The following is a 19,582-nucleotide window of genomic DNA, read 5'->3' as shown; positions in this document are numbered from 1 at the left end:
GAATGTATCAGTCATTTTCATACTAGAAACTTACACACATTCAATAGCCAAAAAGTATAAAGTCAGTCAGCCAAAAACAATCCTTCATCTTACTACAGATGGGTTAAATGGTCTTGCTAAAGAAAAAAGTGTGGTTTAGAAAACAGAGGCCATGATTTTTTGCTAACATTGGGCTACCATTTAGACAGATATATGCTCATGAGCAGTACATGTTGTCATGTAGCTTTTTGAAGTACTATAGCAGAAATGCTAAGTCATGGCCTGAAGCAGTGATTGAGCACCTGCTGGGAAGGCAGGGCCAACCCAGGGGAGCTCAGGTGCACTGAGTGACCAGAAGGGGTGGAGCCAGGATCCATCCCTTCCCAGATCCCATTTAAGGGTTGGCAGTGGAGGTAAGGGTTTTTCTTGCTGGAGATCATTGTATGTCTGAGGATCTTACACATGCTTTTGAAGGTAAGCAGTTTCTTTCTCATGTTTTTTTTGCCTGCTGTTATGTCTGTGCACATTCTTATTTCCTGTGGCCTGGGACTTAGCTGCTCTGCTGTTTTGTTATGCTTTCAATCAGGTTACAAGTGCATAGAGAGGAAAGAAAGAGCCCTTAAATTAAAGGCTGTTTGTGGTTTCATTGGTCATGCTTTGTCTAGAGTCACCATTGGTGAGCATCCTCTCAGGTTAGGCTGCTCAATCTGAAATGGTTGTTTTGCTTACCTGTCCTCTAGATTACCCACAGGCAGAAGTGAGCAATGTTGTTCTTCTTGGGGCCTCATTAGTTGCTGATGTCCTATCTGAAGATCAGGGGGAATCCTAGTCAGCAGTAAATGAATAAAACAAACAAACCAATCGGAATGTCCACCATGAGCCTAATGAGTAGGGAAGCAAGGTGGGACCCCACATTTCCTTTTTGCTTTCAGGTCAGTTCTGTTGATTATTTAACACTTTTTAAAGGTTCAAAGACCAGTGGACCTGAGGCTTTTGGCCAGCAGCGTGATGGGAGAGAGGATATTAAAAGCCTGTTCACACGGGAAAAGCTGTGCTTACTATAGCACTGGGCATAGGGAATGCTTCATACTCTATTCCTAAATCTACACAGATACTGTGGTTCTAATCCACTGCAATGCCTGGAGGTTGTACCTCTTGTACCCCTTTACCATTCCTACCTTCTTTAGTAATTTACCCTGTAGAATTACTTTTTCCTTGCGATCCACAGCAAGGATACTTGAGATGCATTGTGGAGCAATGCCTGTTAACTAAATCCTCTATGAATCTTCACTAGAAATTGTTCAGTGCTACAGAAAGCTTAGAGAATCTCTGCATCAGTAAACTGAGATGTGGTAGAGCTACCCACCATGGATCACTGCTAGTTATTGAGTTGCCATTACATCTCCACAGATTCTTACTAAAATATATGTAGCTTCAAGTACTAAACAGCAAGGCTATTCAATTTTGTGAAGGTTTACTAGGCTAATATGCTTCTTTAAAAACACTGAAGTATCTGAAGACCTCAAATTGTCTGTTGGGGTAAAAAATAAACCCAACCACCCAACACAGCCAGTCTTCTACCAGAAAACCTGACTTATCACAAAATTTCTTCTCTGGAACTGGAAATAGAGATAATTTCCAAAGAAGGTGTCAGTGTAAATGTCTGAGTGTGAAAGGAGCCACAACTCAGAACTAAATCTCAGTAAATAAGATTATTTTTTTGTTGTTTACTGTGAAGCCTTGTTTATATATGTTGGAACAACCTCAAGCAGTTTAACTTCAGTACACAGTACTGCCAGGAGACTTGCTGTGACTAAACCTTTAAGACCATGTTTTAAGGACTTCTTCTGGCCCTGGAACGATGGCAGAAGATTACTCCAGCCTCTTTGTTTGTCCCAGCCTTGATACTGTAAAGCACACAAGATAATCCTTTGCTGCAGATTATAGTTTCTAGACTGCTGTTTATTAAACAAGGGTCTATTTTTAGGCAATAGATTTGCTTAGGGAAGTTGTGGAATCTCTATCTCAGTACAGTTTTAATAGCAGGTTAGACAAATCATGTAGGTAAGGGCAATCCTGCCTTGAGGCGGGCAGATTATCCCAGCTTTGTTTTACATGACTCAGTATATTGCGAAGGGAGGCAGAAAAGATACCTAAGCATAAGCTGGAAATACTTGGATTTTTTTTTTAATTTTTTTTTTCGGTAGACAAACAACAGTAGTGTCTGGAGATAGATGGCTAGAAAGTAAGTAGGAGAGGATCTGAAGAGGCAGTGAGGCTACAGGGGAAGAGAAATAAGGGAAGATGTCTGGAAATTAAATTCCTGATAGTCCTTAGAAACAAAGCAGTGGAGCCCCTCCTGACAACAGACAGGCTCGGCAATCCGGGATATAATGAATACTCAGTTTTAATACACCAATTCAAGAAACGTTGCAGATTCACCTCCTCTGAGTCAACAACTCCCATGGAAAAGTGTGTGAACAGCTCATATTGAGTTAGCATAGGCAGTGTCTCTTTACCTTGTAACTGATGCTCATCTACCTCATGCTGAGTGTTCATTCTGCCTTTGCTATCCCCATTTCAATAAGTCTTAAGTTGAATTGCAGTGAAATCATGGCAACAGAACAAGAAACAACCCTTGTGTCCTTCTCTTTCTATATATACCTTTTTGCTATGTCTAATTCTTAGCTCTTTGGATAAGATCCCTTTTCTCATCTCTGTGGCTTGCCCTTGGCACAAAATTAGGGGTGCCCAGTAGAGGGCTGACAGTGACAACAAAGTCATACTTTCTCTTTTGGAAAGTATTGTCCACCTTGTTCTACAGCTTTTTGCAAGCCTTTTTTGCATCCTACTCAAGGAAGATGCTCATACATTCTAGACCATGTGCAGAGCTAAAACAAGGGAGGGGGGGGAAGTTTGGAGCCAGTGATATCAACCTGTTCTGAGCATGCTGGAGGATGGGGGGTGAGGAGGGAGAGGGTGGAACCTTGGACTATTGTCTTTACCTTTCTCCAGATCTGGTTGCATTGTTTGAGCTGTCTTTGGTGAGGGTTTTGCCACCAGCCTCCTTTTCTGTCTCATTTTGTCAACAGACCCTGCTGATCTTAATTAAGAGCTGAATCCTTCAGACAGAAGCATAGCAGCCCCCAGCAGTATCACAAAGGAGCACATGTGTAAGGGAAAAGCAAGCATTTCCCATGCAAACCAGGGCTTGCATGCTCTGCCAGGTCAATTACAAGCTTTTGCAGCCACAGAGGAAACAGTTTTTTCTCCCTTTTATTAAAATGGCTGCTCCATCCCATTGCGGATTGAAAGAGCTACTTGGCTGCCCATGGATCCCAGCTGACCTCCAGCCACAAGACCAGGCCTTTACCAGAAAGGAGGGGGAACCATCAATCTCTAAATGAAGACATTGTCCTCCTGATTATCTCTTTGTTGCCAGTGGTGTGTGAGGCTACAGAAAGGAAAAGCGAGCAGTTCCAAGATGGCTGTGGGCGAAGGAGCGTGTCCCAGCCTTGATGAGGCTTTTATTCTGTCTGGCACTGCACAAACTGCTCTGTCAGCAAGAGATGTCTCTATACATTAGGCATGAATTTTCTGGGAAAAACTAGGACTGTCCCCTCCCCCCCTCCCCCCCTCCTCCTACCACCATCACTCAAATGTAGCACATCTCTCCTGCCCAAATGTTGTGACAGTGTGTTGTGTCTTGAAGTTCCCCTGTTTTCCTCCTTTGCCTGGGCTTGGATGAACATGGCTATGTATACTTGGAGAGTCAGGTGAGAGAATGTCCTGGCAGATATTTGGGCAGGAAGCAGGCATCTGTCACCTGGGAAACACTGGAGGGAAAGAGAAGCCATAAATACTACCCATACTACCAGAGTAATAGGAATTGATTTACAGGATGTCTATCTGTGAAGGGTAGAGGACCGACTTTATGCACCTTGTTCTGAGAAAGTAACATGAGCATCTTGCTAATGGCATGGAGAAAGGGATTGCATATAATAATGGAGCTCAGAGGTATCAAAGTTACTATTCAAGTCCAGTGTTCACAGATGAGATTTCTTCCTACCTTCTCCATATCTTCCCCCACCCCCTGCTCCAATTGCAATCTGCCTGCAAAGTTTAACAGGCTGCTTCATCTTTGTTTTTAACTCACTGTGTTGTGATGGACAAGAGTCATTGTTACCAGCACCAAGTCTACAAGAAAGCACACTAAATCCAGTTGTGAATGCTTGTTTCAGAAGTCCTGGTCTCTTGTATCTCAGCATCCAGTGCTTCTTGTCTCTGACTTCATCAGCTGAAATTCTTTTGGTGTCTTTCTGATCATGGCCTTGGAGGCACAGTGTTCCCTTTTTGTGTGTTTTCATCTTTGTCCCCCTGTAACTTATTTGGTGGCTCAGAATTCACTACAGCTTGCAGTTTTTTGCTATTGTTCTTATATAAAACCTGGATACTGAGAAGTTTATGAAGAAATGCTGGCTTTGGTATCTTCCTTGCAGCAGCCAGCCTGTCCTTTTAGCTCAGTACTCTCTTAAATGAATGGTGCACCCACCTCTCTTCAGAAAGAGCAGAGGGCTTTCCAGGGGGCAGAGAAGTAACTTTGTACTCATGAAAGCTTACTGCAGTGTTACAGTATCCTTATTCCCAAATACTTGGGGACGATATCATAGGCACAACTTCCTTTTTGCAGTCAAATTGCATATATTCTGCCAATGCACACTATCACTCACTGTCCAAGTGCAGTGAATCACACATTGCGAAGTACCCCTTCAGTTTCTAATTAGCACATCTAGGCTGAGCAGCCTCAAGTTTTTCCATGTATCTATATAGAAAACAAGCTAGCGTTAATAAGGCAGGCACCTTATAAAATGTGTCTGGGGAACAAAGCTGCAAGAAAAGGCTTCCATTTTGCCGGTCTCTGGGTTATGTGACCTGAAGAGGTGAGCTAACTGTTTTTACAGCTTCTCTGATGATTTGACTGTTTAGAGCTAGCCCAGAGCATGTAACTTTCAGTTTTGCTTGGATGTGATGCTTCTTGTTCCCCTCCTGCAGAAGCTTAAAATGCTGTTCAAGCCACCTCCTGTCCACTATGCATTTCTTACAAGTGCTTCCACTTCCAGATCTGTTTCACCTCCATGAAATGGGGATATCACAGCTATATCAGTTCACTGTAACCCAAGGACAATTGCACAGCAAGCTCCTTGTCTCCAGCTGGGTGTCATCTACTGAGGCTTATGAGACTCATTCTTCTTCTATGCCCTGAAAAACTCGGATTGCTGCAGTTCCACCACATTTGAGTGAAACTGGCTCATGCTGAAGTTATCTAGGTAGATGCTGCAGTAGTCCACTGAAATCTCACAGGCTTTCACCCTCAAACCCTCACTGAGGAAGGTTATGTGGTGCAGCCTCACTTCAAGTTAGAGCGGTGGGGTGTGCAGCTGCCAGTGGTGGCTGAATACCACCATCACATTTCTCCTTGTGGTATTGCCTCCTTGCTCAGCAGCCTCTCCACTGAATTGTCACTTTTGAGAAGGGCAGGACATTCATTAGGCAGTTATTGCACTCACTGAACATCTGTTCTTTCTTGTGATGAGCAGGAACATTCCCTGCTGCACCAAAACATAGGCTTGGCTTTTAGGACATCGGTCTGAGCCCAGTATAATAAAGAATCTTTTTTTCCATCCACCATTCCAAGCCTATGTTGAAATTCAATTTGGGTTGGAGGACAATCTCTGAAGCAAACAATCCCCAGTGAGTATTTCCAAAGAGGCTCGAATACACTCTTTTGAAGACACCAGTGGTTGCCCCAGGGCCTTTGCACTGCTCCACACACAAGGCAGCCATGAGCATGGAATTTAATGTACGCATTGGTTTCTATATGTCCACAGCATTGAGGGCTCTAGTGTCTGTCATATCCATCATTCTGGAGATTTTTGCATGTGCTAAGCATCTGCCATTAGAGATGTAAGCTTCTTACTCCAGCATCACTTGATGCTTCAGCAGCTGCTCAATTTCCATTCAGGCAAGCCTGTCAATTGCTTTCCACTGCTATTTTGTCTCTAGTCTTGCCCATGGGAGGGATGAGTAAGTGATGGGGAGGAGGTGGGCACCGACAGCTCTGACAGAGGCATGTTTATACTGGATGTTCATGTTGTTCCTCCATATCCAACTGAGAACAGCCCGTCTCCCCTGCACAGTAAGGGGTGCACAAAGCATTTCTGTGTGTTCAGAGGGAACTGTGCTGATATTGCCTCTGGCTCCTTGCGTGCAGTTGGGAGGCTCAGATGCAGTCATTCCTTTCTAAAGCCCTCACTGACTCAGACCTCCTACTTGTCTCTGATGGGATTAAGCCATCTTGGCTGTGACTTGGGAACCATCTGCAGGCCCAGAGTTCCTTATTTTGTACTTCAGGTACTGGTGATGTTGTGGTAGGGCACTGACTGTGTGCCTGAAGAAATTCCTCCATTCGGTTTATTTTCTCTCACTATGGCTTCTTGTGGCACCCAATGGGATGGAGCAAGAGAAGGAAGTGGTGCAACACTTTCCAGATACAGGGAACTGCTCCGAAAGTAATGCCTCTTATTTTATTATGTTCGTCTGTAACATCAGAAGTGGATGTTGGTGGTAGAGGTTGAACCTCTATGGTTCATGCAGATTCTTGTTCATTGCTGATGGAAATGCATAGCTAATGGTGGTGACTATATTGAGAAAGTGTTCTGTAGCTGAGAATTTGCTCTAGCAAGCAGTGTTATTGTGCTCTTTGTAGCTGTCATAGTTTCCATGGAAATAAATAGAAGGCAGTACATCTGGAGTGACCTGTGTATAAAGAAGGACTGAAAAAACTTTGTCCCCAACTTTTTTACATTGAGCTGTGGAAATGTCTTATCTTTCTTTCCCAAGAGAAAAAAAGCTTCTTCTCTTTCACATGAGGTTTCTTTTGCAAGCTTACATGTTTCTTTTTGGCTTTACAACACTGTTCATTTGTGCCCACCATGTATTAATGAAGAATCTGAGAAGATAAAAATGAGCATTGTTTGCAACATTTAGATTCTCCTGTTCAAAAGAGCTCTTCATTTTGAATTTTCCTGTTTCTCTTTTGCTTTAAAGCACTCAAGAATGACACAAGCTGGCCTATTTTGAAGCAGATACAATAATTACTTGATACAAAGTATGTTTTCCCACGATCTGTGCAGAAACCTGTACGTTGGTCTCCTATTACTTTCCCATTTCTTAAAACCTTCAGGAAATAAGAAAATCCTCAGAATTCCTCATAGCTTGATGCACTCGTTTACTAGATTGCAGAGTATTTCAAGTTCCAATTATAAGCCATCTCTTTGAGTGCTCAGTGGACACACTCCAGCCCACATCATGACTGCTCCCCATCCCTCCCATCTAACCCGCCTTTAGTTGGCCTCTTCTCTGCTGCCATTGCCACTTTGAAAGCTAGCTGCCCTAATGGCAGATTTTCTGTCTTTCTCTGCAATGCTTTGCTTGGAGCTATGCTCCAGCAGCACTGCTGTTGAAAAGAGTTCCCAGTCCCTTTGGTTTCTTGGCTTTACCCACAATGGAGCATGGAAAGTATCTTGTATTATGTTCAACAGGGTGTGGGGGAAGAAACCAGTCACTTCTGGTCAGAAGGGAACATCTGATATGCCAAAAACAACCAGCTCAGCTGGGATTCCCATTCCAAATTAGATGTGATGACTCAGAAAATCAAGAAGATAATGAGCTGTTTATGAACAGGTCCTGTTTGTTTACTTTGCCTCAAAGCTGTGAATGGCCTGTTCACCAGAAGCATTCTGGACTCTGACCCTATAGAGGGTGAGATGAGCAGAGATGAGGCCATGGCCTGCAAAGGGAAATGCGCTGTTTTCTGAAAAGCAAAGCCACCTGAGAGCTGGCAGTCCCATGAGACTGCATAGAGGACACTCAGTTCACGACGCTGTATGAGTACGTGTCCTTGTTAGGCCTGTACTCTAGGAGAACACTATAAGGAACACTACCAACCCAACGCTGACCTTGATGGAAGGCAGATTTCCAACTAGAGTGAAAGAAAAAGAACACAATTTTCCTTTCATCCACTGTCCTGGCATCTGGTCAGATAGCAGTCAAAGAAAGCTGAAGGCCATAATGCAGTTCTGGGAAACAGGAATACTTTCTTACATGAGATGCTGGAAGAATGTCTGTCCTAACATGGCCTCTAGGAGTCTCCTTTATCTAACTCCAGTTTGAAATACTTCTTAAGGCAAATAACCAGCCATGAATTAAATGTTCCCAATGACAGAGATACCATCCCCAGCACTTAATTTTTCTGTTGTTGTGAAAATTCCTTTTTGCATTATCCCCTATTATATCCTGCCTTATTGTGCCTTGTCGTACTTCTTGTAACTAAACTGAGACACCCCCCATTACTTTTAGCATATGGAGTTTGCTCCCACGAAAGAACAGAAGGGATGAACACTCAGTACGTTCAAACAAAGGAAAGGGTTCTGAATTTGTCTGCCGTGGAGCACTTTCTACAAAAGGGCATAGTTCATCTCCCACAAAAGATGGAGTCAGGGGCATGCTGTCTTTCACACAGGTTAATTCTGCAAAACGAATGCTCATCATGGCTGGTTAAAGAGGGAATGGGAGTTGTTTGTCTTTTGTAATAAGAAAAAAGAAATGATCTTGAGGGAATTCAAATGGGGTCAGCTTAGTGGCAAAGCAAGGCAGGGTCAGCTCTGATTCAGGGTTCTGTCTTATATTTGTGAGAGCTGATGAAACAGAGCCCAATCCTGAGAGATTCTGGAGCTGATTATCTTGCTTACATAATCAAAGAATGGGTTTACAAGAAGTTTTCCAATAATTATCATGTTCACAGGTGATGCCTACGTGTACACCCACAGCTTCTTGCAGGCAAATATGTTCTACATTCATTACATTTGTTTGTTTTTTAGCTGTTAAGATTTGCATGTGCAAAAAATAAGTGTTCAGGCTTTGTTTGCATAGGCAATGAAGGGAATATATAAACTTACTAAGCATTTGGTTCTTTGATTTTGCATGTGGCACTATAGGCCCTCCAATCACTGCACCAAGCACTCCAATCACACAGGAGAGATCAGGAAAACATCAGGGAAAAAGGTATTTTCACTATAGGAACAAAAGCTAGCATCTTTAGCACATTAAATAGTGCTCGTTTGTCACAAGAAGAATGCTCTGTTTCTTTGCTTTTCCTGCAAATAACCTTTAGGATTATACTTTTGTGGATATTTCCATCACAATGGAATATGTCCTGCTTTTGTCAGCACTGCTTTTGTAAATGAATTGATAGGTCCTCGGAGGTGGACCGAAGCCAAACAATTTGGACGTGTGTTTGAACTCACCAAGAGGCAGTTCTGAGGTATTTACTCATTCTATTACAGAGAAGCAGCTCAAATGCAAAGTGCTGTACAGGGTAAGGCTCTTGTGTCTACAGGTAATGAATCGCATCCACACAGGCAGTGCTATGGGAACAAAATTGTCAGCCATGACAACAAAAACACAAGCCCCTTTTCAAATGTGCTAAAATATTAACTACAAAGGCTGCTCCGAAAGTAATGCCTCCTACTTTATTATGCTGGCCCACGATGTTGGAGGCAGATGTTGGTAGTATGGCAGCAGAGACTGAACCTTCTCACCAGTTGCTGTATGACAGATGGCGGTGGGGCAGTCTGATGTGGAAGTGTATTTGAAGTAAAAGTATGGAATTTAATTTCTTCATATAGGGGGGGTGGGGGGTGGGAATAGCACCTGCAGAATACCGCTGTTAATTGGATATGTGGAAAATTCCTCACTTGAATTATTTGTATTTCAAGTTGTCTTTTAAGATGTATTGTCACTTGTTGGATTGACCAGGTAACATTTTTAATCTAAGAAATGCTAAAAGTCCATCTGGACTGCTAAGGGCCAACAGAGACTAAGATTTTAGCATAAAGCATCCTCAGAACAAATGCCAAAATTAGTTTTTCCTTGCAGTTTCCATTCCAGTTATACTACTATGTTCATAGGGATGTTAGCACCTGTATGTCAGATGAGGTACAAACTCAAATTAGAACCCGATCACTGTACCAAACAGACACCATCTACATAAGTTATGGAAAGACAATCTAATTCATGTGCCACCAGAAGCTTCCATAATGCTTTGTCACATTCTGATCCAAATTCCTGGTCTGGAGTGTTGCTTTTCAACAAAGGCAAACATCTCCCCATCATTGACATTGTGGATCAGTTATGTCAGCATTTCCCTGTCAAAGATCACAGTGAGAAGCTCCTAGAGACCTCAAAACAACTCAGCTTTGAGCTTGAAAGACAAACAGATAAACAAAAGAGAAAGAGCCTGAATACTTTCCATTATTTCTTCTAAGCCTCTTAAACCTTGAAGGGTTTAAAAAGTAATTGAAGCAGGTGGATAATGTGACATTACAAAGGAGCTTATTAGAGGGTGTTGCATTTGTTGATGCAGAAGCCCTATGATACTGTGGTTTAGGAGATGAAGCAAGAAAGAACTTAGGGCGCAAAGCTGGTGTGAATCGTTGACTCACAGATGTGGTCACAGGACAATCACTTGACTCTGGAGTCTTTGTGCTGAGCTGGGTAGTCGAGTAATAGTACCAGAGGCTTCTGTAAAAAGAGTAAGGAAAAATAAAGAAGAAAGGATGACCCACAAATTCTTCATCTGTGTTAGATAAAATGGAAATAGAAAGAAAGAAGAAGAAAGAAAGGAATTCATAAGTACTTTCAGCCAACTGAGATCTGTTTGGTGTGACCAGCCTCCCTGCCACAAAGGAGAAGATTCTTCCAGTGACACAGAATGAGTCACAGATAACTTTATCCTTGTATTGCCCAGGGCAACTCCCATGACTTGAACAGAAAACTGTGGAGAGAAGAAAAAAATGGTACTTCAACTCCAGTACGGTCTTTTGCATGGGACATTTTATTTCAAAACTTAACTGGTGTGCTCTGATTTTATCCTCCGCTTCTGGGGGAAAAGAGGATAAGTGTTCTATTTGTTTGTCTCCTGTTACCAGCTATTTTCAATCCTTTTCTATCAGGATTGACACCTTTCCAGTAGGTTTGTGGCTAGATGAGAGAAAGAGAGGCCGCACCAATCCATAGGAAGAGCTGTGTAATGACCCCCAAAAAGCGCTGCCAAGGGAAACAAGCTTCCTCTCATTGAACTGCATGCTAAGATACTAAGCACAGCTTGACCTCTTGCCTAGTGCATCAGCATGGAGGGCTGAGCAGCTGCTGCGGCTCAAGGCTCGCCAATGTGAATTCTTCCCTGTGTCCTTGTCCCTACCCAGCTCTGGGAATGGACTCAGTGATTCTTGTGCGTCTAAGTGGGATGTTCTGTGGTCCCTTGATGTAAATGCAATGCTTGCTGTAGAAGGCACGTAACTTGCAGTGCAGAGCCAGCCTAGGGCATTTCTGCTAGGAAGAGTGTTAGCCTTTAGGGACACAGCTGAATGGGGAAGTATGAACTAGGATTCTTCTGCACAGCCTTTGAGGTCTCAAAGGAAGCCATGAAACAGGAGGAGTGCAGAAAGCCCTGCTGGAACTCACACAGCCTCCTCCTGGCTTTCGCTCATGTCCTCTGCTTTGTGTGAGAAGCCCATGCTCTGTGCTGGCCATCTGGGACAGCATCATTCATATTTGTATTCTGACATTCAACAGTGATTAAATGTATTCTGCAAATAGCAAAAACCTAAAAAAAAGCCAGTGAAACAGCAGGGATAAGTAGATGCATTTCTGATCTCACCCAGCAGTGCATCTATAAACTATTCCCTCTGTAATTTTTGTTCCGACTTTTTCACCCACTGTTCCTCTCACCAGGCCTCCTTCTAAAGCTGCTGTGGAAGAAAATAAGTTTCACTAATGCTAAAATCAGTGGGGTTTAACTTAGTGCAGAGAGTTAAAAGCTTTTGGATCCTCTTGTCCAATAGAGATGTTTCATGGAATATGAGTCCACCATTCCTGAAAGTGGGCTGTAGTTACCTAAGAACACTTTGAAAGTACTACTTTTGGTGCTTTGCCACCACTGTATGCAGCTATCAGTCTTATTTTTAAGATCTGGCCAACACAGATCCTTTAACCACTAATTTCATACCTACAGCACATCCCAGGTGTATGGAAATGGCTGCAGTGCAAAACCCAGTTACTGCTGGTCCCTACCTTGGAACACCAAGAAAAACACATCCTTAGCTCAGCTGCTGATACCCTGAACAAAGCACTGTAGATCTTGGTGAGGCCTTGACCTTAGTTTTTTCCATAAGCTCAGCTGGTTGCTGACTTGTGCACCTTTCCCATCACTGGGTGCACTCCAAGCTCACTGTGGTGCCCTGTATTGGGAAAGGCCGCGGCTCCGGCTGCTGGCAACACACAGAGGAGATCACTGAAAATAAATAGAGATCAAGCAGCCTGGTTTTCATAACCTCGGTTAAACGCAGGGGGTGAGGAACCCAAAGCAGGAGTCATGTGAGTTCAAGAAAGGCAGAGGGTAACCTCTGAGGAGCTCTTTTCTTTGGCAGTCAGAGGGGAGAATGGTGCACAGAGGAGGGAGGAAGAAACATTTATGGAAATTTTTGGTCCTCTGTGCACAGCAAGTCTGCCCTTATCTCCTTCTGTGGGTCTTATAACAGAGCTGAAGTTCCTCACTGGTGCTGACAAAGTCAAACTTCCAGAGCTTCTGTGACAAAACGTTGTATCGTAACTCACCCCTGCCTACAAAGCAGAGGCAAATTAAAGGTGAATTAAAGCTATGGAATTGCTCATTTATCTTGCTTGCTAGCAGAGGCATGGAAACATCCTCCTTCTGCTCTTCAACTGGAGCATAATCTGAAATTTCTCCCCAGATCAGGACAGGATAGTGGGAGGTTTGCCCTATTCAGCCTGTGGTGCATTGTGTGGGATCAGTGTGTTTCTTTGGCCCGAAGTGGAACATCTCTCTTCATGTGAATTTTGAAGAGCAGCTTCAATCTGATTGACAAGGATTTTAGTATTTGTGAGTTGGAGTTAGTTCCCATAATGATTTGACTGGATATCACTACGAAAGTCCTCAAAAGTCTCCAGCATGCATTAGAGCAGTTCTTATATAGCATGTGCCACTACATGCAATATATCAAGATTATTTTTGTGATGTAAATCAAGCAAATACCTAGACTGTAAGGCTAGACATAGCTTATAGTAGCTCCTCTTCACCTCACTGGATTTTTGTTACTCTAGAAGTGAATGCAGGTTAGCATTGTTATGGTCAGTGCTTTGGTGTTTTGACTATGAAATTTCATTCTTTGTGCAGGAGGGCACAACTTTGAACTTCTACACTGTGGTGGTTGTCATAGCTTAGGTACAGCTTGGTTTGTCTCAGGACAATCACAGACAAAACCTGTCCTTTGTCATTCCTGAGCCGTGTTGTGTCCAACCGGACCAAAGAAGTCTCCAAAGAAGTTCACATCTCAGGCTTTGCTTTCTTTTCTGATAGAAAGGATTTTCTCTTGATATCTAACCTGTATGTCCCTTGCAACACTTTAAGTCTTGTCCTCTGCACCTTGGACATAAAGAACAAATTGTTCTTGTCCTTTTCATCTATCTTTTATGTATTTAAAAACTGTTATCACATCCCTTCTCAGTCAGATCTTGTCCAGACTAAACAACACCCTTCTTTCAATCTCTCCTCATTAGTCACGTTCTCTCAACTTGATCATCCTTGTTGGTCTTCTTTGGATGCTGTCCAACCAGGCTCATCCTTCTTGAACCATGGTGCCTAAAATTGGAGAATGTACAGCAGAAAAATTACCTCTCATGTTATGCATTTGGTACACTGGTTTATATATCCCAGTATGGCAGTTGCTTTTTTATGGCAATTTCAAGTCTTCTGATTTCTGTTCAGCTTGTGATTCACAGTTGTCCCAGATCTGTCTCTGCTGATTATTTCTCATCCCATATTTGTATATCTGAATTGTTTCTGACTAAGTATAGAACCATGCACCTTGTATTTGTTCTTACTGTATGTCATCCTTTCTCTTCCCAAGTTCCCAGATTATTCTCCCACTTACATTTGATAATTCTGAACTTTGAGCCCTTCTTCTTCTGTGCTTACAGTTCTTCTCAAATTGATATTGATGCTAATTTAATTACCTTGTTCTCCATTTGTTCCATCTTGGTGATTAATTATCCTGAATAGTAACAGGTTCAAATTTGATCCCAGAATATTAGTGGGTACATTCCTGCAAAATGATGAGGATCTGAATCCAGCTTGTTGGTACCCAAATTTGGACAAAAAACCTATAGCTACACGCTGATTCTCAGCATTCTTCAGCACCTGAAGTTCTTCCTAACATTGTCATGAATCTAGGGAAGCTTAAAATTGCTGAAGATCAAGCCATCTATAACACTGCCTATCAAAATGTACATGCTCTGTAGTCCTAGATTAATTAACATATTCCCCATCATTCTACTTTACCTTCTTAACACACTAATGTAATGAAAGATAGACTGTAGGCTGGGACAGGTGTTATATGTGAGCTAAAATGTCATAACCAAACCCTGATGAAAGCAAGGTAGCAGATTGTTAACTTCTGGGGAGGGTATAAACAAACTTCCAGTGTCTAAAGCACTTGTTCAGTATGTCTTAGGAATTCAGCCCTCACCTTCTGCTTCTGCAGTTGATTCAATTTCAGCAAACGTACTCTTTATTCACAGTTATTTCCTAAATAGTTCTGATATTTGTCTATGTCTTCTAATTGTGTTTCTTTTCTATGTATATATAGTTATATTTTCCTATGCATAGGAATGTTTTTCTATCCTGTTAGTGGGGTATCTGGGTAGAAAACTTTTCTGTCCCATTCAGGAGATTGGGATCCCATAAAAAGATTCATATATTGAGACTCTACAAGCTAAGCTTTGGTAGTGCGATTGGTCATAACTAAGGGCTCTCCAGCTGGCATTTCATCCCTGAATGTTCCTTATCACAGGCGGCTGCCTAGGGACAAGACCATCATATGCTCCACCTGTTAAACACAACAAAAAGAAAGAGCAACTCAGAGAGATCCTCACTGGCAACGTGGCCCACGTGTGTGTTTTTGTTCAGAGCAACTTTTTCCTAAACCCTGGGGAGACCCAAAACCCATTTGTACAAACCCAGATGGAGAAAGCTGAGATGCCTGGGAAATTGAGCCCTTTCAAGCAAATCTTGATGAACTCTCATTTTGCAGGATTTGACCAGTAACCTCTGAGTCACAAGCAGGGTGAGAAATCACCTTCCTCTTGTGTCTGTGAATCTGGTGATGAGCAGCCTCTGTGGCTTAGTCCCCAAGGCCAAAAGTCTTGCGATCTTCCTCAATTTGTATTTTTACTTTTCCTCCCACATCTCCTCCTTCTGGAAGTCACTTATCGTTACCTCAGGATTGTTGCCAGATTTCCTTCTGGCATTACTTCTCTCTCTCTCTTTTCTGCAATCTTTGCTTGTAAGGTACCTTAATCGCTTCCCATGTCAACTACTGCAAAGCTCTTTTTTATAGCCCTCGTAAATACTTACTGGTTTTATATATATTTCCTCTCTAAACTTCAAGGGATGCAGATCATTGCTTAGAACGGCAGAGGTGGGAGGGAGGGGGGGGCACTGATTCAGATCTCCACATGACTCAGGCATGGCAAAGTTTCCTGCAAACTGAGATGAGATTGGCTCCTTTATTAGGATGCAAAAAATAATGGTTCGCAGCTCTGGCTCAGCGTTACCTTTCCTCTCCCAAATATCTCAGAATGCTTGAGGATCGATCCTTTCCAAAGCACAAACCAGGTTGCCTAGAAATCTAAGTTTACTTCTTCTCTTTTCCTTATGAGTCTGAACATTTTGTTACACACTAAAGCAGATTTTTTTTCAGCCTTTTGAAACTGTAGATTTTTTTTTTTAAATCTGCCTGGCAATCAGATTAGTTGTTTTCTTATTGTTTATTAAGCTCCTAAAACAAGTAGTGCACAGATCCAGGCACCACAGTTCACAACTGACCACCTAAATTTCTTAGTGACATCTTCTGATATTGTTTATTATTTATTGGATACAGGTTAAGTTATCAGGCTAATGAGAAAGGAATTTCTTTTTCTTCTGGCTTGAAAACTTCTGTTTTCTTTCCATCTTTAGGCTTTTTATCAGCTGTCTGTAGGGTGTTTCAAAAGTAGTTGTCTTGTCTCAGCACAGTAAACTCACGATCTAATTCCCATAACACTGGTGATACGAAGCTGTCAGGCCAGCCAAGATATTTTTGCTTCAGTATTCCAAATACGCTTTTTCTGCCTTCAAGCAACATTGATTTTATACAGTTTTCCTTCCTGAAAAACTGTTCAGTGATGACCTAGAAGTGAAAAATTCCTCATCTCATTAGCATTTCCACCCAATTCCACATGAAATTTACTTTAAAGTCCAGCTTTGACTAAGCCAAGAGTCAAATATAAGAGCTACAAGGCCCTGATTAAGAAAGCACTTAATCACTTTCTGTGCTTTGAGTTGGACAGATGTTTTCCTCTGTCAAGGACCATATCAGTAGCTGGGGGAGGACTGGGGAAAAGAGTTTGGCTTAAAGCCTATGAGAATTCATAACCCAGAGATACATCTGCAGGACCTTACTAAAACTACTGGTATTCTAGGACTATCAGCTGTCTCTCATTTTGCTCAGGACTTTCCAGGATACTTGCTCAATAAAACTCAGTGGCTTGGGTTGAGTCTGAAAACAGAAGCCAGACGAAGCTCCAGGAGTCGTCCCAGGAGCATCTACCTTTCAAGGAAAACTGAGAGGGGCTCTGAACAACTTTTGCTTAGATTAGATTGCCCTTACTAAATATAGGAAGAGATTTAGTCCTCCGTTTCTCTTGATAAAGCTTTATTTTTAAACATATTTTTGCTTGACCTTGAGGTTTAAAGAAAAAAAAAAGTGAAAGAAACCCTTGATATGATTCCAAGGAACACTGAAGATAAAGCCATGCTGTGGTTAGCTGGGATTCAATGAGTAAGAGATATTGAGCAGTCTCACAATGTCACATCAGCATTGTTCAAGCCATTATTTCCTGGCTCCAAAGGGATATTGAAAAGCACTTCTTCCAGAATTTGTCTAGTTCTGGTCCATAAGGTTTCTCTTCTTTCTCTGGCTTTGCAAAGTATCTTCCCTGTTTTTCCTAACTCCACAGCTACAGACAGGAAAAAACAGTAGTGAATATGGTCATCAGCATCTTCAGATCTCAGTAATTTGATTTACTGGCTCTAGCACCATACCATGGAGCTGTAGGCATTAAGGTCTCCCGTAAAGACTTGGCAACTTCCCCAGTCTGTCAGCCAAAGCAATCCAAATGGTTAAGGAGCCCGTGGCTCTGCTGGGGTGACAGGACACAGACCTCCTTTCTTACCTTAAAAGTAAGTCTTTGTCGTTCAGAGTGCACTGTCATGAGAGTATGCTAGAAACCTGCACTGTCATTTGGAAAATGTGAATTTTAAGTCAGGTGTAGAGAAGCTTTCTGAAACAAAGTTTAAAATTGAGGCAAAAGAAGCTGTTGTCTACAGCTTTCACCTAGAAAAACATCACATGAGCAGCATTAGCCATACCCAGATTTTAGAGAAAAACAACCCAAGCAGAAAGCAAAGCTCTAGCTGCAAAAAGAATTTCACTTGAGTATTGATGGTTGCTTATTAAACAATTGAAAACAAGTACAGACACAGCAACAGAAGCACAGGGTTAACATGCGGTTTCGGGACCAACAGGCAAGAAGGATGTGAGTGAACCTTGTACGACCTTGAGAAAAGCAAACTCCCTAGTGACACCGGGACCAGAGCAAGTGCTGTTTGTTGATGCAAAGCTGGTGTGAGCCACGCAACTCAATTTACCTTCCATCCCAGGGGAATGTTAATTTCCACCCCATTCCCTCAGTACCAGCTGGGTCCCCATTGCTAGCACATTCAGGGTCCAGGAAAACCGTGCAGATGTTTTCATGAACATAGCAAAAGCCCTCTCTCTCTGCCAGGACTCACACTGGGCTTTCTGTAGGAGCAAATGTATCTGTCGCTTCTAAAGCAATGTGGTTTTGGAGCAGCTCTAATTTAATCTGAAGTTGAGAAATAAAATCCTCCTGACCTAGTTGTTCTATTCTCCTTACTCTAAACAATTCTGACAGTAAAATGGTTATTGTTTGTCTCTGAACTTGGAATCTCAACCTGAGACCACCATCCTCTACAGTTAATTTCAATCTTGGATATGGTTTAGAAAAGGTTATTCTTCTTATTTTCCAAACCAAAAATGCACAGGCTCTTTATTGAATATCTCAACTCTCAGACTGCTTATAGTTCAAAATAAATAATTTCAGATTTCCAGACTTGTGGGCAGAAAGTACTTTGCAACATACACACATCCTGGAGCTTGAGAATTTCCTACTCTGGAGCAAAGCCAGCTGGATTTGATAGCCATGCTGAGATTTAGGTGCCATGTTTGAGAGGTGTACAGAGTCCTGCGACTGAAAAACTTAACTGGGGGTGGCTAGAGCTGCTTGGGTTTTTGTTGTTCAGATTTGCATGGCGCTCATGTATGTCTTCTCATTCTGGAAGCTTTCCAGCATGTCTGCTCTATAGCGCAGGCTATTTGAATGAAATTCATGATCCTTGGAATGTTTCTATTTAATATTCCAGAGCAAATCACCTTAACAAAACAGCAGAATAGTCTTTCTGGACGGAAGTTTTCCTTAACCTGAAAAGCCAGTGCTGAGCTTCCCAGGATGATGCCTATTTTCTGGTTCTTAGGAAGGTTTGTCACCCATGAAGCTGGGAAAATATTACCAACTTCTTTTACACCCATCTGTGAGCATCAGCCACTGCAGCAGCAAACAGTAGCCAGCAATGAACAAAGACCATATGAAATGACATTTCTCCAGAGGTAGAATCTTGAGTTCTGCATTCTGGGATCCAAAGCTGGTGAATATCTTCCTTGTCCAAACTGTTGCCAGGGTCAGATTCTCACTATCCTTAGCTTTAAGTGTCATCACGTCACTCCTTTTCACATATGTGCCTGTATTCTGTTCTACAGCCATTCTTCACCTATATCATTGTACTACACTTACAGTGGTGTGGAAGAAATGCTTGTATCATGCTTGGATCCTGATGTTTACCAACAGTCAGAGGAAGGTTCTTTTATTGACCTATTTTCCAACACACACCATCAGCCACTACACTGATAACATCTCCGGAATAGTTTAATTACTGTGGTACATCCTCACCTGCATCTTGTGAAGAATTGCCAGAGAACAGAACAGAAAGGGTTAAATAATGTGCAAACTTAGGAATAATGTGCAGCCATGTAGAAAATACCTGACTAATAATTTAAAGTGTATTTATAGCTCAAAACAGTTATAATAGAAACAATTCCTGCAGCAGCTTTTACTTTTAAGGGAGCCTGTACTTGACAAATGGCTCACTGAACAGATTGTCTTTGCTATTCGTCATGGAATGTGCCATCCTTACAAGAAAGGAATTTGCTGGTCTCGGTAGCAGTCTAGGCTAACTGTTCAGTCCTCTGCAAAGCCTATTTGCAAAACTCTGAGCAAGACAACTCTT

The 19,582-nt window shown here is 42.2% G+C and overlaps 2 long non-coding RNA genes across 3 annotated transcripts in view; both read left to right on the top strand.

Annotated features, from left to right (window-relative positions):
- Window positions 1–19,582, top strand: part of LOC116653662 — a 424,305-nt gene that overhangs the window by 314,945 nt on the left and 89,778 nt on the right. The window lies entirely within an intron of this gene.
- On the top strand, window positions 389–9,393 carry LOC116653663. Its single transcript, XR_004307916.1, has 2 exons — window positions 389–453; window positions 3,072–9,393. It is a non-coding gene; the product is annotated as an uncharacterized LOC116653663 (long non-coding RNA).

Source organism: Coturnix japonica, chromosome 7, assembly GCF_001577835.2.
Source record: "Coturnix japonica isolate 7356 chromosome 7, Coturnix japonica 2.1, whole genome shotgun sequence".
NCBI classification, from domain to species: Eukaryota; Metazoa; Chordata; class Aves; order Galliformes; family Phasianidae; genus Coturnix; species Coturnix japonica.
This window is presented reverse-complemented; position numbering and strand designations above follow the sequence as displayed.